Source organism: Lathyrus oleraceus, chromosome 1 (assembly GCF_024323335.1).
Source record: "Lathyrus oleraceus cultivar Zhongwan6 chromosome 1, CAAS_Psat_ZW6_1.0, whole genome shotgun sequence".
Lineage (NCBI taxonomy): Eukaryota > Viridiplantae > Streptophyta > Magnoliopsida > Fabales > Fabaceae > Lathyrus > Lathyrus oleraceus.
The window spans coordinates 169,660,746-169,684,734 of NC_066579.1; the positions used below are offsets into that span (position 1 = coordinate 169,660,746).

At 39.9% G+C, this 23,989-nt stretch overlaps 1 non-coding gene across 1 annotated transcript; it reads left to right on the top strand.

The window, feature by feature from the left end:
* Positions 1 to 19,405: 19,405 nt before the first annotated feature.
* LOC127116043 (small nucleolar RNA R71) lies at positions 19,406 to 19,512 on the top strand. The gene has a single exon (XR_007801031.1). It is a non-coding gene; the product is annotated as a small nucleolar RNA R71 (small nucleolar RNA).
* Positions 19,513 to 23,989: the final 4,477 nt, after the last annotated feature.

A 23,989-nucleotide genomic window follows, 5' to 3' on the forward strand; every position in this document is an offset into this window, starting at 1 on the left:
GGAGGACGACTTCGACCCAAGAGCGCATGAGACATATTATCTATTGCCGTCAAAACGTAGATAATAAACTCGCATGGAAGATTATCCATAACCGGGTTGTAGGTTGTTAAATGAGTAATCGACCGAAAACATCCTGAAGAGAGCGAAGGCAAACTTGTTAAAGGATGAACATCTGATTCCGTGGGGAATACGAATCTTACTCTGCTGGTGATAACAATCGAAAGATTGACCAAAGAGCGCATGAGATATATTATCTATAGCCGTCAGAACGTAGATAATAACCTCGCATGGAAGATTATCCATAACCGGGTTGCAGGTTGTTAGATGAATAATCGACCGAAAAGAAAGGCATCGGTACCAGGACTAGGTATGCAAAGATGACCAATCCAAAGAGGATAAAGTTGCTAACTCGGAGCAAATATCCAAAAGCAGGGGAAGACCCAATGGGGACAATACTGCTTGATCAAGGCAAGTATCCAAGGGGAAAAGACCATTAAAACCACAAAGGGGGGATTACATCTACCGGTTTGTAGGCAGAAAACCACGGAAAAGTAACCAGTCATCATCGGGATGAGCGCAAAGGGTTAATTCCGATAGGGGAGAACGTGGGATTTTACAACTACCAGCTAGTGGGTAGAAAACCACAAAGATAGGACTTACAACTATCGGTTTGTAGGTAGAAGCCAACAAACAATATCCGCCAGGGGATGAAAGTGGGATTTTACAACTACCGGCTAGTGGGTAGAAAACCACAAAGATAGGACTTACAACTACCGGTTTGTAGGTAGAGGCCAAACGATCTGCTGAGAGACAGAGTGAGAAAAAAGGATTTACAACTACCAGCTAGTGGGTAGAAGACCGTAAAGAAAGGACTTACAGCTACCGGTTCGTAGGTAGAAGCCAATGGAAAAGTAACCAGTCATCATCGGGATGAGCACAAAGGGTTAACTCCACCAAGGGGATGAAAGTGGGATTTTACAACTACCAGCTAGTGGGTAGAAAACCACAAAGATAGGACTTACAACTACCGGTTTGTAGGTAGAGGCCAACAAACAAACTCCGCCATGGGATGAAAGTGGGATTTTACAACTACCGGCTAGTGGGTAGAAAACCACAAAGATAGGACTTACAACTACCGGTTTGTAGGTAGAAGCCACAAGAATTCCGCTGAGGATAAAATGAATTTATGCCCCAGGGAGGCACAAAAGACAGCCAATTCAGGATCGATCCAAAAAAGGCAGACTGAAACAAGACTCATCCTAATGAGGAAAGAACTCAATAGGGAAAACCCATCCCAATGTGTTGGGAGGGAACGGAAGCAACCGTCATCCACGAGGACGTATCTCAGTGGGGAAATGGAAGGAAAGGATAGACACTTTCTGCTTAAGGGGTAGACTCTACATGGAGAGATCGGACACACCCACATCTGCTTGAGGAAAATCTACTGGAGAGATTTGTATTACCAAATAGCAGAAGACAACCATCAAAAGATACACGGCAACAGCTGCATCATGAGTATCCGAATGCTATGATTATGCATGTATGCATTATGCATTATGAATGTATGATGAATGCTGACAAACAGACATGCTCAACACACAGGTCCGGGAATCAACCGTCCGGAGAGAAAACCAAAGCCACCAGAGAGCAAAGAAAATCCACTAGGGACTGGGATATCAGGGAACACTTATCCTGCAGGGGAGGAAGGCCACCGGAGGCTTCCGGAGGGATCGTCAGTCACGACCGGAGAACAGAGTTCAACATTCAGGCGTACGCGCCACAACAACTCGTGCTGGAAATCGGAGATACCAAGGAGCAACCAGATCTCTGATGAGGATACATAGGCATTGATAAGGCTCATCATGCCAACAACTCCGCTCGGGGATCTATATGAGGGCATGACATAGTACTGGGATGTTGATCTACCAAATACTGAATCTTCAAAGAAAAACACCCACGTTGGGGGAGAGATGAAGACTGCTCTGCTGGAGAGGCGAAAGTTGAAATCTTCAGTAAATGCTCTGCTTGGGGAGCTGCCCCACAATAATGTCCGAAACAGCAAACTTGCTGGGGATGCCCCACGATAAGGCTCAGACAGCACTCTACTGGGGATGCCCCACAATAGATCTAACAGGGACTTGGAGGAAGAATCTGTACTGCCGGGAACGTGAAGATGAACAACTTCAAACAACACTGCATCGGGCAACTTCACTGAGGAGAGACCATACGAGGTTCTGCAGGACAAAGATACAGTCATGCTCGAGATACGAACAATTGTCTTACCTGTTGGTAATCATACCACCCTCGGGAGAGCACTGTGGGTCTCCTAAGTATTCTTCCCTCATTGTGAAGGTTCGCTTTGTTTAAGAACAATTTTTTTGAAAATTTTTGTTTATTTTGAAAACAATGATACTTTATCAATTAAAATCATGCAAAACATCTGTTGAGTTTAAACAAATAAGAGTGCAAATAATGAGATAAAAGCTCAAATCGATGTAATGGAATGGTAGTCTGCAAAGGGCGAGACTCCATAGATCTGTACAAATTTGAAACCGGTGATATATATTGGAGAGGGCTACATTGAACATAATGACCTTTCCTCTACCATTCCGAATTTTCGATGTATTCAAAGCTTCAGTCGACGACGGATCGAGAATCCCTGACGGATGACAGATATAGAGCACAGTCTTGTCAAGATGCAGTTACTTGCCAAATCCCTAATTTTTGCCTAGATTGCCCCAGTGTGAGGTGTTCAATCTAGCGGGATGCGAATTCTTTTCTTTCAATGTCTCTAACTTTTGCCTGGATCGCCCTTTCGGGTTTTCAATCCACCGAGACGCTCCTTTTTGCCTAAGTCGCCCTTTGGGGTGTTCGACTTAGCGAGCTTTTGATTTTTTTTTTGTTTTAGGCGAAGTATTTCTTGACTGCATCGAATTTCACAGGACGAGTGAACTTCTTCATCCATTGCTGTAAGTGTCAAAGCACTGCCTGAAGAGGCTCTTTTGAAAACATATGGACTTTCATAGCTTGGAGTCCACTTGCCCCTGGAATCGGGCACGAAAGACAGGACTTTCTTGAGCACAAGGTCCCTCGGAACACACGAGGCTTGACCTTCTTGTTGAATGCTTTTTCACTCTCTGCTGATATGACTGACCATGACACATGGCAGTTGATCTCTTCCTTTCGATTGAATTCAGCATCAGCCAACTTGGGACTTTGAGGGTGCTATTTTTTGTTTTTCTTTCTTTTGATTTTTTTTTGATTTGATTGATTTCTCTTTTTTTTTTTTTTTTGATTTCTTTTGATTTTGCACCCTCTCTTTTCTCTTTTTTTTTTTTACTTTCTTTTTTTTGATGCCCCAGTTGGCTGTTCTGCTGATTCTTGAGATGCAGCTGAGTGATCTTCTTTTCTTGCTCAAGAAGTCGGGAAATCTCGTCAGGAATCCCTTCAACATCATCTTCGTCCGCTTCGAATACAGGGAATTCAAAATTGGGAGATGACGTCCGATCATTATGTTCAATGGGTTTAAGAAACAACCTGCATAATGATTTTGATATGAAAAGCTTTTTGAAAAAATCAAACAAGACAATCGTTATGCAGATGAAAAGATTGCTTTTATTCTTGTTTTTTAAGGTTTTTTGTGATCACCAATTTCATGCAAAAATGAAAAGGGAAAACAATTGGAAAAACAAATGTTTTAACATGAATTATTTGAATGAAAATATCATTGCACAAAATGTTGCCAACAATGTCATCACTTCTCCTTTTGGCATGGGAGAAGGGTTTTTAAACAAAGTGATTGCTACTCTGACTTATGAACAACTGTAGGAACGCCCACAGTGACCCAATTGTGATAGATCCCATCGGGGACGACAACTGTCAGTATTTCTTGCATCAGCAGCTTCTGGTTTCTGAACAACCCTTCTGAAGAAAAAGTCGGCGCCAGCCCAGGACTTGTTATCTTCAAACTTGATTAGCATTGGGACCTAAGTCTTCCAAGATCAGAATACCTGACCTCACAAGGTCTTGAACCTTCACCTTCAGCTGAAAGCAGCTATATACATCATGACCAGGAGCACCCGAATGATACACACAATGCTGTTCAGGCCTATACCACCACCGAGGGTTGACAGGTATGGGCGGCGGGTCTCTGGGCGTAATCAAGTTCCGCTCTAACAGAGAGGGATACAGTTCGGCGTAGGACGTGGGGATTGGATCAAAAATGATCTTCTTCCTCTCATTACTTGTACCAGCTTGATTACCATTGTGAGGTTGAGAAGCCTGCTGCTGAGGACGATGTTGCTGACGCTGATGCTGCTGAGCTGGTCTTCTCTGTTGCTGTTGAATTTGAGTTGCTGGAATAGTCACAGCAGCAACTTGCCGACATGGTCCTCTGTTTGCACTCCTCCGACGGTGCACAGCATTTGTTTCACTTTCTCCCCTTTTGGGTGCCCCGGAGGATGGCTTCTTAGAACCGGAAGAATTTGAAGAGCCAGGATGGCGAACCGGAGCGCGGGTTGCTCTGACATTAACAGTCTCTGCAGCAAGAGGCTGTTCACTGATTCTGATCCCCTTCAATTCATCACCCACGGCATAATCATCGACGAGAATAGCGACATCAGCATTCTCATGAACGGGTACATCCACTGGTGGAGTACGGCGGACTGGTGGAATCACGGCTTCCAGTCTCTGGGCTAAGGCACGCAGCTCCTCTTGCCCCTGAACTACCCCTTGCATCGTTGCTATGAACTGGGCCATGTTTGCCCTCATCTCGGCCAATTCTGCTTGAACCTGGTCCATAATCTTCTGATGATTGAGTCTGGTTGAGTGGCGATGCGGTCAGCGGTCAGCAATCCTGTCTCAGTCAAGAACCGAAGTGAGAAGTCTTGTCCCCAAACATGTCTGTAATGCAAGAATGATATATGCATGATATGCATGATGCGGATGCTATTTTATCATGAACGATCCTGAAAAGGATATGCGTATGCGAGTTAACTTTTTCATGCATTACTATTTTTTTTTTGGAAAATAAATATGCTATGATGCAAATGATGGCGCCAAGACTGGCAGGAACTGGCATCTGAGGAACCATCTGAAACCCCAAAGTCATCTGAGGAGCTGGCATGTGAACCCATGTCTGGAGAACTGAGTCGCCATCTGAGCGAGTACCCTCAAATTCAGCCCAGGGATCCGAAATAAACGGAACCCTCTGATCAATACCAGGGTCAAACCTCCGGCGTCCAGAAATATAACTCGTAGTCACCATCAGTACCAGGAGTCACCAACTGTACCTGTTAAAATCAACCCTTCCCCACTCACGGGTGTAGTCTAGGCCAGGGTAAAGCTGAGAGAAACGCAGTATAAATAACCTTTCGCAGAAATACTATCATATACACACCCGAAGTATGTAACGACAGTATCCCACCAGGGTCTGAACTGCTCGTGATATCAATGTTCCGCTAAGTGGCGCCATACCACCCGCTTCCCATGAATCACTCTATTCCTAATCATCCTAGATTTTCACTCATGGTCTGGGTATTGGACCTTTTACCTCAACTGACTCCCCCCCCACACAGAGAAAACAGACAACCAGCAAATGAATATGAATAAATGCAAACAGTAATGCACACAATAAATGCAAACAGTAAATGTACATATATACAATGAATGCAATAAATAACAGCAAATAGCAACCAAAACCCTAACCTAGAGAGCGCTAGGAGAGACTCGCTTAGGGAAGATGGACCAGCACAGGTCAACTTCTCTAGATCCCCAGCAGAGTCGCCAGCTGTCGCATCGCGCGAAAAACCGGCGGGAAAAGAAAGAAACAACAGAGCCGCCACCGTGCGTTATTTATCCCAAAAGAGGGAAAGGAAACGCTCGAAGTAAACCTAGGAAAGAACATGGTCTCGCGACCAAAGAGGATGGGTTCGGGAGTCGGTTATGCGAAGGGAAGGTATTAGGCCCCCTACGCATCCGTAGTACTCTACGGGATCCACGCACAAAAGGAAGGAATATGGTTGCTAAAACACTGCTCAAACTCACACACACTGGCTGAAAGAGACAAAAGAGACTGACTGAAACTGACTCGGCAGGATGTCGCATCCTGGGCCTACTTAGTCTATCAGGCATAGACATCAGAGTCGAAGTAGTTCGGACTGGGGAAACGACACATGCTCGCTAGGATATCGCATCCTATGCATACGTATCTTCTCGGACGAGAGAAGAATCAGAGCATTCGTAGCTCGGCTGACACGCACACAAACAAACAAAACACAGGCAAACGTGGAGCCTGAATGCCAATCGCTGGACTTACATCAGCATCCGAACCTAAAACACACAACAGATAAATAGGGAGTCGGGGACTCAGCCTACCACTGTCAAACACACAAACAGACAGACAGCAAATGCTAAGGAGTACGAGGACTCGAGCTTAGCAAAGGTCAGACAACACACACAAAAAGAAAAAGGGCGCCCGGAGAGATCAGCTCAATCTCCTGCCTACATACTTCATCTGGTGTGAAGATCAGGGCGATGTAGTTCCCCTACGCAGGGACAAGGATCTAGCCTAACCAGATAACAGAGGGAGACACAACACTAGGGAGACTACGACTCGAGCCTAGATGTTGTCATGCAAAGTCAACCCTAAGTTAAGGTTTCTAGCTAAATGGCACAAGGGCCAACCTATCCTAGACACGGCTTGCACAGGAAGCAAGGGTCTCGATTGCAACTAGGGCAAGAGAAAGGGAAAGTCTCGATCGCAACGAGGGCGAGAGAAAGGATCGCAACGAGGGCGAAAGCAAGCAAGGATTAGTTGTTAGTCAAACTCGTTAAGACATCGCGTCTCGTGCCTACGTATCTCATCTGAACATGAGAATCAGAGTTGCCGTAGTTCGGCCGGACAACTCTAAGCATGGCTCACACAAGGGTTAAGCCACACAGACTTGACTTGCACAGGAAGCAAGTCAAGCACAACCTACCTTGCACCAGGGCAAGTCCAAACTAACCTAAAGAGGCAAAGCAAACAGGCAATCACAGGAAACACACTCTATATGCATACAAGAGGCTCAAGCAAAAGGTTAGGCACTAGGGCCAACTGGAATAGGGTAAGTGTTGCTCTTAACCTTGCCATTGAGGGGCTAAGGTGAAGCAGATGAAAGGAGATGAGGGGTGTGCCTCATTGCTTCTATCCCTGGCCTGGGAGAGCATTTGACAAGAATGTGTGGGTTCAGAAAGTGGGAACCCTTCTACACATTTAAAACTGACTCAACTGTGCAATTGCACAAGATCTTGGGTTTTTATCTGAAATGCATCAACACAGTGGTGTGAGCAAGACAGAAGACACACTGAATAGTGGGGGATAGACTGCATATCCCTACCTTCCACCAATTGCCTCTTCACTTAGGAGGTCTTTGACTCTGTACAGGGACAAAGTAAACATACATAGGCATTGCCTCTTAAGGAGGACTTCAGACAGTTTGCCCGGCCAAAATAACAAGCCGGGACTCCAGACTACATGAAGTAAAAGAGATTATACCTCAAAGCAAATGCTAAATAGCAAAGCAAGCAAGTTCAGAGAACTTAAGCAACTAAAGTACCTGAAAAAGTCAAAACAATCAGCAAACAGTTCAAAAGTTTAAATCACAAAGAAATGGCAAGCAGTCAACACAGGGGATCAACTGAGCAAAGCATAAGACTCAGGCACATGGGTCAAGCCTACAAAACAAAAGGTTAGCACAATATAGACAAACAAACATCAATCAAATTGGTATGATCTTGGAATCACTATGCTCAACCTGAAACAGATGAACTCAACATAAGTCCAAAGGACCACTAGGGCTAGCCTAGGGTCAAAGATGAAAGAAAAAGTCAAGGCAGCAAGGAAAGGTCAACTCAAAGTCAAATTCAACCAATTAGAAAGCAATCACAATTGGGCCCACATTCAAATTATGCATTATGATCATTTCATGAACATTTGAAGTCAAAGTAAGGCAAAGGAAAGCATACAAAAGTCAACAGAATGACTTGCATTAAAAGTCAACCTAAACAATCTCAAAAATCATCAAATAAATCACACTCAATCCTAACATCTAACATGGTAGACATGTAAAATTTCATGGCATTTGGATGAGAGGAAAGCAGTCAACTAAAATCATGAAGTCAAACCAAGTTCAAGCATGTACAAAGAAAGTCAACAAGCATGGGTCAACTTCAAAAAATCATATCAAAATGAAAACAGATGAGAAATGAATGAGATTAACACCAATGCAAAGCTTGAGATGTCTAGTTATCACATATGGAATTTCATGATCATGTGATATGTTATGAGAATTTCCCAAAAGATTTGGCAATGTATAGCACAAAAAGTCAACAAGTGACCAAGCATGGAAGAAAATTCACAATCAAATGGAAAACAGCAAGATAAATTCCAAGAAAATTCATACATGAATTATACATACAAAGGATCATTCATGCAAAAAATGGGGTCAATTGGATGTAGGGAAGCATGTGAACAAAATTAGGGAAAATGCATGATCATGGTATAGCAACAAATGTAACACATGACTTCAAAAAATCATATCCAGCAAACCACAAATTGGAAATCCACAAACTTTATACCAAAACAAAGGTCAATGTGTCTAGTTTCTCCATAAAAAATTTCAAGCTTATTGGATGCAACATGAGTATTTCACAAAAGAAATGGTAAGATGTATCATTTATGCATACATGTTGGGAAAACAATTATCAATAAAAATCCAGCCAATGAAAAATTTATTAAAAATCAAAATCAAATACTAGACACTCTTGTGAAAATGATGGAAAAAGTTTCATGATTTTTGGATTTGATTTGAGTGAAATATGAATTATGGAAGATTGGTAAATATTTGGATGAAACATGAACAAAAGCAAAGCATGGCAAGTCAACATAAGTTGACCGATGGCATTTTTGCAATTCTAACTATCACTTATCAAAACGGCTGTGTTTTGGAGGGCCAAACGAAATAAGCTGATTGGCTCTCCCTCAATAAAACAGTAAAATGGGCAACAACAGCCAATAGCATTCGAGATTCTGGGCAGAATTCATGTATTTAGGGTTTGGCTTATGCAGCAACACGATTCATCATCTCCAACACTCCTCAATCAATCATCAAACGTGAACATCATGTATTCAACATCAAGAAACAAGCATGGCCATGTAACATCATCATCAGGCAACATTAACTAACAACAAACACACATAATCAAAGGAGAATCCTGGGAAATGCACTAAGGTTTCCACATGAACAGCATAACTTCATTTAAACATGAAAAAATAATCGAAATCCAGAAAATGAAATCAAGCGTGGTAATCAACACATCTAAACTCCAGCATGCATATTCTACACATAGTTTTCATGTAACCATCATCAACAGAGCTAAATGACTGAAAACGCATTTAAGCACAAAAATGGAAATCCATGTATCTCACAGCATAGTCATCCGTTTGACATGATTCAAGGCTTAAATCAACCTACCAAGTAAGACCTACATGACTTGTAGCAAGATTTGAGAAAATAATGAAGTCGAGGAACTCACTTGGGTTGGAGAAAATCGTGCAACAGTGCTGTTTGGAGTGATGCAAGCTTAAACAAGTCTTCCTCGTGGTTTAGAATGAAGGGTCCTTGAGGTTGTATAGCTCAATCTTGCTTGGAAATGAACAGATCAACTTCTGCCATTGGAAAGGTTTGAAGAAAACAGAGCTCGTGGATGGGGTTCCAGCTGCGATTTGGTGGTAAAAGTGTGCTCAATATGTTGTCCAAGTAGTGAAGGAAGCAAGAGTTGCTTGTGTGCTTTGATGATTTTCCCAATATCGAGCAAAAATGCCAAGATGCAAGAGAGAGGAGAATGAAATTTCTGTGTGCTTTTAGATGGTGGCTAGGGTTCCAATCAGCAGAAAAAAGCACTTATATGTGCTGTTTAACATCTACTAACCAAATGGTAAGTTGGTTTAGTGTTAATAAGATGATTTGCAATTTTGCTAATGTTTGGTCAAGTGGAATTTGGAGGTGTAAACTGTACACGAAAATGGGCTTGGCAAGGCTGCAAAAGACCAATAATTTGCTGTTTGTGGTCTGCTTGTGAAATGCTAGCTTGCCTTGCTTGTTTGAAGTCATTTTGCACATTTGGTCAATTTTGCAATTTGGTCCATAATGGTGATGTAATGGTGAAATGAACATGGTTTAAGGCTTGGAACAAGTCACAAATATGATTTAACACATTTCCAAATTGGCCAAATTAAGAAAAGTCAAAGAAACAAGAAAGTCAACTTTGGGTCAAACTTGATTTTAAATGAAATAGGTCAAAAAATGCCATTTTGATTGGCAAGGTTTTAGGACATGAAATTTATATTTTTGTAAAGAGGATGAAAAATGTGGTTTGTAGGAAAAAACCCCACCAAATTTGGCCTTATGGTTTGAGAGATATGCCTCTTTGAAGTTCACAAATTTTTGAAATTGAATTGATCATATCTTGACAACCATGCATGGGATTTAAGAGTTCTTGGACTTTTTGAAAATGGGAGAACAAGATATTCAACTTTCATGTTGGGCAAAAATTCATTTGGAGCTTGTATCATGATGTAAGTTTAAGATCAAGAAGTTTCCATTTTTGGCAGTTGAAATTACAGGTCCACTTTCTATTTCTGGAAAATTTCTGATTGGCTTCAAATTCTTCAATGATGTTGATTGCCATGACACATGAGGTCTATTAGGACATGAATAAGCTCTCTCAAACCATTTCCATCCATCAAAACCATAAAATCAACCACAGTTGACCAACGTTGACTTTTCTAGGGTTTTGGACTGACTGTGCACTTCTGATGAATTCCAAACCCTAATTCCTTGAGACTTTGACTTCAACTGATGTCCCAAGACATATGACCTCTTGATTATTGACCATGGTGCCCAAATTCCACAAGAATGGCCACCATCCACTGCTTTGACTGATTGTTGACTGTTTAGGGTTTTCTGCCTGGCTTTGCATGAACTGCTGGCTTCTGAACATCCAACCCTTGACTTAAACTCTTCAAATGGACCTCCAAGTCATGTGAACTTGTTGGACAAACCCTAGGGCTTTGATTCCTTGAGAAATACCTTTGCTTGATTGGTTGACTGATCTCCTGATCAGTTTGACCTAATTCTTGCTTGATTGCTCTTGAGGCAACTGGGGACAATGCAAATGCTATGCAATGGATTATGATATGCTATGACCTAATATGAAATGGTATGTACAATTATAGGTGCAAATTTGAGGTGCTACACATACCATCAATAGCATCCATGATGTCGTCGTTGGTTGCAGGTCTTCTTCGTCGACGACGTTGTGAGGATGGGCCAGTTGCATTATCGGAAAGGTTGAGCGGAACTGATTGTTGTGCAGGAGCATGATCACCTTGCTCCATTTCTTCAAACTCGTCTGCAATCGGGTTCGTATGCGAAGGCTCGGTAGCTTCGGGAGCATTCAGATCATAGAGGTGGCGGTTGGGATTGGTGACATCTGTTAGGGAAATGTTGGGGAGAACAACGCTTGGGACGGTCTGGTTATTCACCATAAGGTAATATTTTCCGCCGATTCGGTTCTTTATTAGGCGGCTGGACCGACAGTAGCCTATATCCATAAATAGGGGAGGTAAAGATTCTAAAGTTTGGAGTCGGTCCCCTAGGTTTAAGCCAAGTGCTATGGTGCTGATTAATCCACCAATTATAAAAGGTTGCCGGCCTCTAGCACATAAGGTGCGGATATGATGAAATAGAAAGGAGGCGGTGTTTACCTTAGTATCCGGTTCGAAGACGCAATGGAGGAAGAATAACTCCTTTGAGTTGACCTTGCTGTTGTTCGGTCTTCCAAAAACGGTGTTTTGCAAGATGCGGATAAAGTACCAGATAGTTGGGTTATGTATGTGGGAAAGAAGGAGCTCTTCCCAGTTGTTGGCATCTATACCGGATATTCGCTTGAAAAGATCGAAAACGGCAACTGTGTTCCAGTTTGAGTTAGGAGGTATTCTGGGATGTACCTGACCTTCTATGGGAAATTGTAGCATGGTACTCAATTGGTTTTGGGTTAAGGAGTACTCGGTGTTGAACATACGGAAGGTTGCGGTACCGGTTAAAAATTCGTCTTCACCGGCGGGAGTGGTGTATTCGTATGAACTTAAGAATTCTAAGGTTAGGGAGGGGTAGGTGGGTTGATTATGAGTGCAAAGGAAGGTTAAGTCGGCAAGGCGGAGCATCCACTCGATACCTTGGAGTAATCCTTATTGTTGTAAACAAGTTAAATCAGGATACCTGGTGGAGACGACGCCTCGCTGTTGGAAACGCTCGAATTGCTCCCTTTGATAATTTTCATCTTCGGATCGGAAGATGATATTTCCGAAATTCTGGTTTTCCGCCATAGTGACGAATGAATTTGAAGGAGTAATTTGGAAAGAAAGGAAATGTATTTGATATTAGAGAATGGTTTGTGGTGAATGAAGGGAGGTTTGGTGGGTATTTATAGGAAAAAATTTGGAAATTGGAAAGGAGGTGGTTGAAAAGTAAATAAATGTGGGTAAATGTGAATAAATGGGGAAGATAAAAAGTTGAAGGGTGTAACGTTCGTCTCCAACGGCACTGTAACGTTCACCTAGTCTGGAGGGTGTTACGCTCGTTACAGATGCATGACGGGCGTCACAAGTACTTGGCGTGTCGTCCGTCATAGGTTGTGTGACGCTCGCCACACAGTCTTTTTGGCAAGGCTTCAGCTAGCGTTCTTCATAGTTACTTTGGCAATATATTTATTTTTATTATTTTGTTTTGCTTTTGAATATTTTATTTTTCTAATTAATTTCTCTTGCATGCTATTCTACTTTGCATAGTAGTGCATAAATATATTTTTCTTTAATAAGTCATGTAGGCAACAAAAGTAGAGAGCAGATATTACATAATAAAATGAATAAATAGCTTCAATAAAATAATCATAATGTAACAAGGAGAAAAACAAAAAGTGCGAAAGAGAAACAAATACGAATATAATTTGAAATAACATTAAATAATTAATCTAGCTTAAGACTAAATAACTAAGAAAAATAAATAAATTATATCCATCTGCACGATCTCTGGCCGGAGGAGCAAAGGAGTTAACACGGTGTAGCAACTCGTGAAACTGGTTTGTCATACTGTTCATGTATCCCAGAAATTCGTGCCTAAGGCTAGTGAATTCTTCTCTGAGGGCATCTTGTTCTGACATCAAAGCTTCCATGGCAGTGTTATAATCAGTCCCGGGCATATGATGTCTAAGCTCGGGTATTGCCGATTCTTCAGGCTGAGCAGGTTGAGGAGGAGGATCAATATCATGATATCCAGATGGTGTCTGAGGATCTGATTCTGCATAAGAAATATGGTCATCATAAATCTCATAGTCATCACAAATCTCATAGTCCTGGATGGATTCAGTGGATCTAGCAGGAGAGGGGGTTTCGTTCAGGTTGTAGAGCCAGTTGTTGCGGTTATGAACACTAGTCCTAGGATCGGGCATGGTGAATAGGCAAAGAACTTGGTTATCAATAATAAGCTCAAACTCATCAGACCCTAGGTTTGCTATAAACAAAGTGTTGAAGAGGAAGGGTATACTCATAGTAGTAATGCCACAAAAAGGGCTTAAGTCAAGCATAGGCTGACGTAATCCAATAGCGTTACCTATCATAGTTATCAAACCGCCTATTCGGATTGGTGCTCGCTCATCTTGGATAAGGTGGTCCAAATTTGCTAACATAAAAGTGGCACCGTTTACTGGACGGTTCTGAGAAGCACAAAATATGATGAAGAGTTCATCACGTGAAACTGTGGTACTGTTTGGCTTCTTCCCAAATAAGGTGTTGGTCAGGATCTTATGGAAATAACGGAAGGCCGGGTTATGTATGTTTCCAGAGAGAAACTCATGTTCCTCGGGATCATCATTTCCAGTCAAGTTACCCCAAAAGTGTTCAAGTTCTCTATATTCAAAAAGTTCCTCTTGGCTCACTGTGAATGTGTCAAAGGATGTAGGGAAGCCTAAAAGGTTGGTAAAATCTTGAATATTAAATTGGTACTACATGTTAAACATTCTGAACTGTATAAAACCTCTGCTTATTCCTTTTCCATGGCTGGGTAGATAGATCAGAGAACTAAGGAATTCTAGAGTCAGTCTCCGGTAAGTGACAAATTGTCTACGGATAGGAGCGGTTTCCCACCCTATCTGATTCAGCAAATACATGACACTTTGTCTTAGTCCAAGGGCAGTCATTGCCCAGTCATCAGCATACAGGCTAGGTAGCATCTCTCTCGTGGCTAGTTCCTCAAACTTTTGTTTCTGAGCTGTTCCTCTGAATTTGATACCCATGCGATCAATATGTCCCATCAGGTTAGTGTTAGCTAGAGAAAAGAAAAACAAGAGTTTTAGTCAGGATTTGGCCAAATGCCGAAAGAAGAGAAAAGTTTTTAATAAATTAAGAATGAATACTAAACAGAAATTAAAAGAATGATTAAGGAAGGAAAAGAAAAATAATAATAATAGAATAAGGAAATAATAAAATAATTTGTGGGTTGTCTCCCACTAAGCGCTTTGTTTAATGTCGCAAGCTCGACATAAAAACAATCAATTACAATCTATAATTTCTGGAGGCATTTCGTCTAAGTGCAAGACTTGCGAATCTTCATTGTTTTCTGCATAGTGATAATGTTTTAGACGTTGCCCGTTTACGGTAAATGGTTCCATAGATTTGCCTTTAATTTCTACTGCTCCACTGGGAAAAACATTGGTGATTTGAAAAGGACCTGACCATCTAGATCGTAGTTTTTTCGGAAATAACTTTAGTCTGGAGTTAAATAAAAGGACTGTATCGCCTTGTTTGAAGATTTTCCTTGATATGCGCTTGTCATGCCATTGTTTTGTTCTTTCTTTGTAAATTCTGGCATTTTCGTAAGCGTCTCTTCTGAGTTCCTCTAATTCGCTTATATCAAGGATTCTCTTTTCACCGGCGGCTTTATAGTTTAAATTTAGATTTTTAATAGCCCAATAGGCTTTATGTTCTAATTCTACCGGGAGGTGACAGGATTTTCCATAAATTAGCTTAAATGGGGTTGTCCCTATGGGTGTTTTGTAAGCAGTTCGGTATGCCCATAAAGCTTCTGGTAATTTCAATGACCAGTCTTTCCTTGAAGTGGCGACTGTTTTTTCTAATATCTGTTTGATTTCTCTATTAGATACTTCCACTTGCCCACTAGTTTGAGGGTGGTAAGGTGTCGCTACTCTATGTCTTACGCCATACTTAAGCAGTAGTTTTTCGAGTACTTTGGATATGAAATGCGATCCACCATCACTTACAACTATTCTTGGGACACCAAACCTTGGAAATATTATATTCTTAAAGAGTCTAGTTACTACTCGTGTGTCGTTTGTTGGGGAAGCTATAGCTTCAATCCATTTTGATACGTAGTCAACTGCCACGAGTATGTATTTGTTGCCGAAAGAGGATGGAAAAGGTCCCATGAAGTCTATTCCCCACACGTCGAAAATCTCGACTTCCAAAACGCCCTTTTGTGGCATCTCGTCACGTCTAGATATGTTTCCTGTGCGTTGACATCTGTCACATTTCTTAATAGTTGCATGTACATCCTTCCATATACTTGGCCAATAAAAACCGGCTTGTAGGATTTTAGAGCGGGTCTTGGATGTACTTGCGTGTCCACCATAAGGAGCGGAGTGACAGTGTTGGATTATACTTTCTACCTCTTCTTCGGGTATACACCGACAGAAAATACCATCGGGACCTCTTTTAAAAAGTAAGGGGTCATCCCAGTAATAATGTTTTATTTCATAGAAGAATCGTTTCTTTTGCTGGTACGATAAGGTAGGTGGAACTATTCCGGCAGCTAAATAATTGACGAGGTCAGCGTACCACGGTGTAACAGATATTGCTAAGGTAGTTTCTACCTATTTATCAGCGTTGTTTTCTTCTAAAGTAGCTATAAGCTTATCGTACGAGAAATCATCGTTAATTGTTGTTCTTTCCGGTTCAAGGTTCTCAAGTCTAGAGAGGTGATCTGCTACTACGTTTTCAGTTCCTTTCTTGTCTTTGATTTCCAAATTGAACTCTTGTAGTAACAGGATCCACCTTAGGAGTCTAGGTTTTGCATCCTTTTTAGTTAAGAGGTATTTGATAGCAGCGTGGTCAGTGTAGATGATTATTTTGGCTCCGACTAAGTAAGAACGAAATTTATCTAGCGCAAACACTACTGCTAGAAGTTCTTTGTCGGTTGTGGCGTAATTCATCTGTGCTTCATCTAGAGTTCTACTTGCGTAATATATAACATGAAGCTTTTTATCTTTTCGTTGTCCTAAAACAGCACCTACAGCGTAATCGCTGGCATCACACATTATTTCGAATGGTTCATTCCAATCTGGTGTCTGCATTATGGGTGCGGAGATCAGTGCTTGTTTAAGCGTTTGAAATGCTTCTAAACATTTATTGTCGAATATGAATTCAGCATCTTTCATCAATAATCTGGTCAACGGTTTAGTTATTTTAGAGAAGTCTTTAATGAATCGTCGGTAAAAACCGGCATGACCTAAGAAGCTTCGTACTTCTCTCACAGTCTTCGGAGGTTGAAGGTTTTCGATTACCTCTATTTTGGCCTTGTCTACTTCAATTCCTCTATTTGAGATGATGTGTCCTAAAACAATTCCTTCTTGTACCATAAAGTGGCATTTTTCCCAATTAAGTACTAGGTTTACTTTTACACATCGCTCTAGAACTTTCTCTAGGTTTTCAAGACATTCTTCAAAGCTTTGTCCGCATACGGAAAAGTCATCCATAAATACTTCCATGATGTTTTCTAGAAAATCGGCGAATATTGCCATCATGCATCTTTGGAAAGTTGCAGGAGCATTACTCAAGCCAAACGGCATTCGTCTATAAGCGAAGGTACCAAAAGGGCACGTGAACATTGTCTTTTCTTGGTCATCAGGATGAATTGGTATTTGAAAGAAACCTGAGTAACCGTCTAGATAGCAGAAATGTGAATGTTTTACTAATCGTTCTAACATCTGGTCAATGAATGGTAAAGGGAAATGATCTTTTCGGGTTGCTTTGTTTAGTTTCCTATAGTCAATGCACATTCTCCATCCCGATTCGATTCGTTTGGTTATAGTTTCTCCTTTTTCATTTTCAATGACTGTTATACCTCCTTTCTTTGGTACTACGTGTACAGGACTAACCCATTTGCTATCAGATATAGGATATATGATACCTGCCTCTAATAACTTGGTTATTTCCTTCTTCACTACCTCACTTAGGATCGGGTTTAGTCTTCTCTGGTGTTCCCTAGAAGTTTTACAGTCTTCTTCTAACATGATGCGATGCATACAAATAGAAGGACTTATTCCTTTAAGATCGGTGATGTTGTAACCTAGTGCGGTTGGATATTTTCTTAAGATATGCAGGAGTTTTTCTGTTTCGAGTCTTCCTAGGTCAGCATTAACTATCACTGGTCGTTCAAGCTCTAAGTCTAGGAATTCATATCTCAGATTCTTGGGAAGTGTTTTCAGGTCTAAGGTTGGTTTCTTGAGGCATTGCGTAGGGTCCGGTGTTATTGCTAAACATTGGTTAAGTTTGTCTTCTACAAGGTAGTCATATGATTTGTCTTTTTCTAACTCCGTTTCTTTTATGCATTCATCGATGATATCCATGAAATAACATGTATCTTCTATTGCAGGTGCTTTCAAAAATTGGGAAAGAATGAACTCAATTTTCTCTTCTCCTACTTCGAAAGTGAGTCGTCCTCGTTTTACGTCTATGATTGCACCGACGGTTGCTAAGAACGGTCTTCCCAGTATAATGGGCGTAACTTCATCTTCTCTAATATCCATAATTATAAAATCAGTTGGAATGTAGAATTGACCTATGCGCACTAGAACGTTTTCAAGAATTCCTACAGGATATTTTACGGAACGATCTGCTAGTTTCACATACATTTTAGTTGGTCTTAATTCTCCCATTTCAAGTCTCTTGCATATGGATAAAGGCATAACACTAATACCGGCTCCTAAATCGCATAAGGCTTTGTCAATGACAAATTTTCCTATGTGACAGGGTATAGAGAAACTACCTAGGTCTTTAAGTTTAGGAGGCATATTCTGTATTATAGCACTACATTCAGCAGTAAGTGTAACGGTTTCGCTATCTTCAAGTTTTCTTTTATTAGAAAGAATTTCTTTTAAAAACTTGGCATATGAGGGCATCTGCGTAATAGCTTCTGTAAACGGAATAGTGACGTTTAATTGTTTTAGTAGGTCGACAAATTTTTTAAATTGGCCCGCATCTTTGGTTTTAACAAGCCTTTGAGGGTAAGGGATAGGTGGTTTATAAGGTGGTGGAGGTACATAAGGTTCCTTCTTTTCTACGGTTTCCTTATTACTCTCTGCCTTTTCCTTAGGTTCACTTTCCTCAGTTGACCTTTCAGAGTTTTGGTTTTCTATCCTTGGGTCAGACGGTCCTTCCACTTCCGTTCCACTTCTCAGTATAATTGCATGAGCGTGGCTTCTTGGGTTAGGTTGGGGTTGGCCAGGAAATGTACCAGTTGGGGCAGAAGTAGGCGCTTGTTGTTGAGCTACTTGTGATATTTGCGTTTCCAGCATTTTGTTATGAGTAGCTAGGGCATCTACTTTACTTGCTAGTTGTTTAATTTGTTCGCCAGTGTGTACATTCTGGTTTAAGAAATCTTTATTGGTTTGCTGTTGAGAAGCTATAAAGTTTTCCATCATGATTTCCAAGTTGGATTTCCTAGGGGCGTTATTGTTAGATGTAGATGGGGTCGGCTTCTGATATCCCGGAGGTATAGCTGGGGCTTGATTTGGAGATTGTCCAGGTGCGTATAGAGCATTATTACTCTTATATGAAAAATTTGGATGATTCTTCCAATTTGAGTTATAGGTATGTGAATAGGGGCTTCCTTGAGCATAGTTTACTTGCTCCGCTTGGATTCCTGTTAGGAGTTGACAATCTGCAAGAGTGTGACCTTGGATTCCACAGACTTCGCAATTCTGAGTTATGGCAACTACTGTGGCTGGAGGTGATACATTTAAACTTTCAATTTTCTGGACCAGAGCATCCACTTTTGCATTAACATGATCAAGGTTACTTATCTCGTACATGCCAGTTTTCGTTTGAGGTTTTTCCACCATTGTTCGTTCGGTTCCCCACTGATAGTGGTTTTGAGCCATGCTTTCGATAAGTTGGTAAGCGTCAGCATAAGGTTTGTTCATTAGCGCACCACCTGCGGCGGCATCTATTGTTAACCTTGTGTTGTACAGGAGACCATTATAGAATGTATGAATTACTAACCAGTCTTCTAAACCATGGTGTGGACAAAGTCTCATCATGTCTTTGTATCTTTCCCATGCTTCGAAAAGAGACTCGTTATCTTTCTGTTTAAATCCAATTATTTGGGCTCTTAACATAGTTGTTTTGCTTGGCGGAAAATATCGAGCAAGAAAAACTTTCTTCAACTCGTTCCATTTGGTGACTGAGTTGGAAGGAAGAGATTGAAGCCATCTTCTAGCGCTATCTCTTAGTGAGAAAGGAAAAAGACGAAGTCGAATTGCCTCTGAAGTGACACCATTAGCTTTAACAGTATCAGCGTATTGGACAAATACGGATAAATGAAGGTTAGGATCCTCAGTAGGATTCCCAGAGAATTGGTTGTGTTGCACTGCCTGCAACAGTGAAGGTTTGAGTTCAAAGTTGTTTGCTTCGATTGCGGGTGGAGCAATACTTGAATGCGGTTCATCTTGCGATGGAGCGGCGTAATCTCTAAGAGCACGAGCTGGTTCTGCCATCTCGGGTATCGAAGGGAAAATATTTTTGAAATCAGGAAGTTCTACAGGAGGGAGATTGTTCGCAGCACGATATTCCCGAATTCGTCGTAAGACTCGGAGATATAGTTCGATATCGTTGATTCGTAAGTAGAGCGGTTCGCCTTGAGAGCAAGTGCGTGGCATACAAATCAACGAAAGAAAGAAAAGAAAAAGAAAAGCCTTAGTCTCTACAGCGTATTAGGAGAATTACGATATCGACTAAATAAAAGTCCCCGGCAACGGCGCCAAAAACTTGATCGCTCGACTTTATGAGTCGAATTGGGGTACAAACTGCAAGTGCACAGTTCTATCGTGTAGTTTTAAAAGATATCGATCCCACATGGACTTATGAATCGATATACCGTTATCTAAGGTTACTTCGTAAAGCTAAGGCAGGCAATACTTTGATTTTTGGGGGAAAAGGCTAAAACTAAACTAAATTCTAGATTAAATATCAATAAAGCGGATATCGGTATGTAGTTCGTCGTAATTAGGGAATCAATTCTTTATTGGTTTCTTGGTTTTAAAGTAAATCTTTTCAGTTGACGCTATTGGTTAAAAGTTTTATCTCAAACTCTCGCTCTGTCGAATAAACTATGATTTTATATTAACGTAGCTGTCACTTATAGTTAAGTCAAAAACCACTTTTTGAAAACAATAGAATCCGTAGAAACTCTTTTTAAGAAAACACTAATCGTTTAAACACCCTTATCTCAAACTCTCGCTCTGTTGACTTAGGTTATATAATTAAACTCAAATGCTTAACTCTCGCCCTCATATTCAATCTTTAAAAATACTTTTTGAAAAAGGTTAGAATTTAATTAACTCTAAAAATTGCTCTCGCCCTGATCTAGAATTAATGTCCAATTTACACTGTCCAGTCAAAACCTCAAACTCTCGCTCTATTGATTTTAACTTCTTTATGTCTTTTACTTTCATACAAAAACTTTGTTAATAAACCTGTAAATTGAGACCGTAAAAAGAGTGATTTTAATTTTAAACTTAAATAAACCAACTTAGTTTTGATTCCTTCATTCCGCTTACTTTACATACCGATACCTAAATAAATTATCCAGACATGCTAAACAGACTTAAATAAACATAATGCATAAACAGACTCATCGCAGGCAAACAGTATAAATTAATAGTAAAAACAAGCATATATAAATTCAACAAATAAATATAGAACCTGAATAATTAAACAGCAGTCTTGAACACTCCACCACAGACTGGTTGGATTTGTTCTTGAGTTCTTCAATCAGGCAGAAAAATAAAACGAAGGAATAAAAAAAAACTAGATTCTAACGTAAGGTTAGATCCGGTAAAAGGTACACAATAGTTTCCGGTGTAGAAACTATTGTGCGAAAAATTAATTAAGAGCTAGAAAAGAAAATAGAATTGCAAAAGGAAAACAATATAAAAGTTTTATCAAAGTAATACTGTAAAAATATGCCTAAGCTGCTGGAAGAAGAAAAAATGCGAAAACGGCAAAAATCTGGAAAAAGCGTGGAACCCTTAGCTTTCCAAAAAGCTACTATTTATATGCTACCTCCTACAACTGCTTCCGCGTCAAAAGTCTTCAACGTGCAGAATAGTTGGGCGTGGAAATAGGGCTCAACTCTCTCTCAACGTCTCTGAAGCGTCCCTTGTGCCTCAAATATAGGAGAATGGTGTGACGTCCGTCACACCATGTGTGACGCTCGTCACACAAGTGCATATAGCGTGACGCTCGTCACAACCTCTGTGACGCTCGTCACAACCTCTGTGACGCTCGTCACAGGCACAACGCCTGTGCCTTCTTTGGGCTGGGCTTGGCTTTTGCTATTTGTTTCCAGAAACTTCTTTTTGCACCTCCTTTTCTTCCTTTTTTTACTTTTGCTTCAAATAGATACCTGAGATAAATAGAAAGGAAATACCGCGTAATATCTGATAAAATGAAATAAATTAAAGTAAATAATAATATAATTTAATTGAATTAAGTCCTAAAATGTGATATAATTTCGTGTTATCAGAACGCGCGCTAGGGACCATCAGATTTGCCACCTCAATTAATGAGGGAGATTTGATGGTCCACGTAATTTAGATTTTCTGAAATATTGTTTTAATTGCATTTTCTTCAATAATTCATATTAAATTCAATATTGATCCAAAAAATATGGGACTTTCACCAAAAATTTTCAAATATTTTTCTCTATCATATTCTGAATTAAAATTATTTTTTGGATCATTATTAATATTTTTCATGAATTAATTGATTTTGCATTTGTTTTTAGTTGTTTAAAAATGTTTTTAGATGTCCAAAAATTATGAAATTTTTTCTCCAAGGTCCTTTGACCTTGTTTGACCTATGGTAAATCTCATGGCTATTTCTTTGGTGTTTTGATGAGATTTTAGGAAATGGACAAAACATATTTGATTTAAATGCATTATTTTATTATTTTTAATTGAATAAATGCCAATTAAATTTTATTGACCATTTGTATTAACTTGTTTGGGTTTGCTTATTGTTGTTGGGCCTTGGTCAAGGTTGATTTGACTTTTTCAAGCTAATATCGTTGGATTTAGGGGATTGATGGAATGTACATTCCATATCCCGAAATGAATGAATGACATTAATTTGGTAAAATTTCTCCTTTGACCAATTTGTGATCTCATTCATCCCCTTCCCTCTTCATCTAATTCCCCTTTTTCATCCATTCATTTCCATTTGGCCAATGACATCTCAAAATCCTAATGCTAGTTGATAGAAAGATTGACATGAGTATGGGTGAGATTAGGCCACACCTTTTGCATATTTTTTGTGTGTGGTATGTTTCATGAGCATAGTTCATAATACTATGTCTCCAACATGCACTAACACCAAAAGTCTATTGGCCGACCTCAAATAATTGTGACTTCTACATAAGTCCAATTACGATTGCTTAACATAGCGCTAAATTTGTGACACAAAAGGCATAAGCAGTCTAGTTAGTGAGATTGTAAGTCTCCCCTCTTTCATGGTATTGTGCGGAAACATGGCCTTCTTTCCTTCCTTTGGAAGATGTTTTGGTTAAAGGATCCATGCTTGTGATAAGTGGGTTGAGTGTTCTCCAAAGAATGTATTGAAATGAAAAGCAGAACAAAACTAACTTCTAACTTAGTAACCATTAACTTTTAATTTCAAGCTTTTACTTTAATGCAATTTACTTTTAGCACTTTATTTCATTTGCCATTGTACATATCATTCTAATTGTTTATGTTAATGTAATTTTCACTTTGTCCATTTGGACCATATTGTGTGATATATTTTGTTGGTGTTATTTTATTTGTTTGTGTGGTCTTTGACCATTAATGTACATAATAAAAACAAAAACCCTAAAAAAAATTTGAGTGGACTGTTGGTTTGATTTTGAGCAAATGGACTTGGAATATAAGCAATCTCCCTAAGCTAAAGGACTTGGCCAATGCCAACTTGTTGAAGAATCAAGTGCTTGCAAATTTGAACTTTATCTGATACATCTTTGAAGATATCTCGAAGATTCATCTGCCACATGATCATTGTGAAGCTGTTATTTTGAACCTGTGACTTGTGGAATTCATTTGTTACATGGGCAATTTTTGAAGAATATCATGAAATGGATAAGATTGGATGAAGTCATCTTTATTTGATGCCTTGCTCTTCAAGATAATATAATAATGCATTTGTGTGTTGCTTGATTCTAAAGGTCCAAGGGAATTCTGGGTTTCCATTGACATTTTTGTCTATTGGATTACTACCCATTTGGACAGATCTTTTCAACTCTAAACTTTTAATTTTTGTACATAGGATAGTCTCTTCATCTTCTCCCCATTTCTTTAATTTCAAAATCTCTCCCTCCATTTTCAAAATTTTCTTTGTGTGAACTACTTTTGTTCTAAACTTTGACCTCTTTCAAAAGATAGAAACTTTGGCCTTATGATATTGCATTTTCTATCTTTTTCTTAAATCAAACTTGTAAATAAACTTAACTATAATTGACTTAAACTTTCAAAAAAACCAAAAAGAACTAACTCATTCAAATCATTTTCGGCCTTTGTACCTTTCAAACTTAAATTTTGTTAA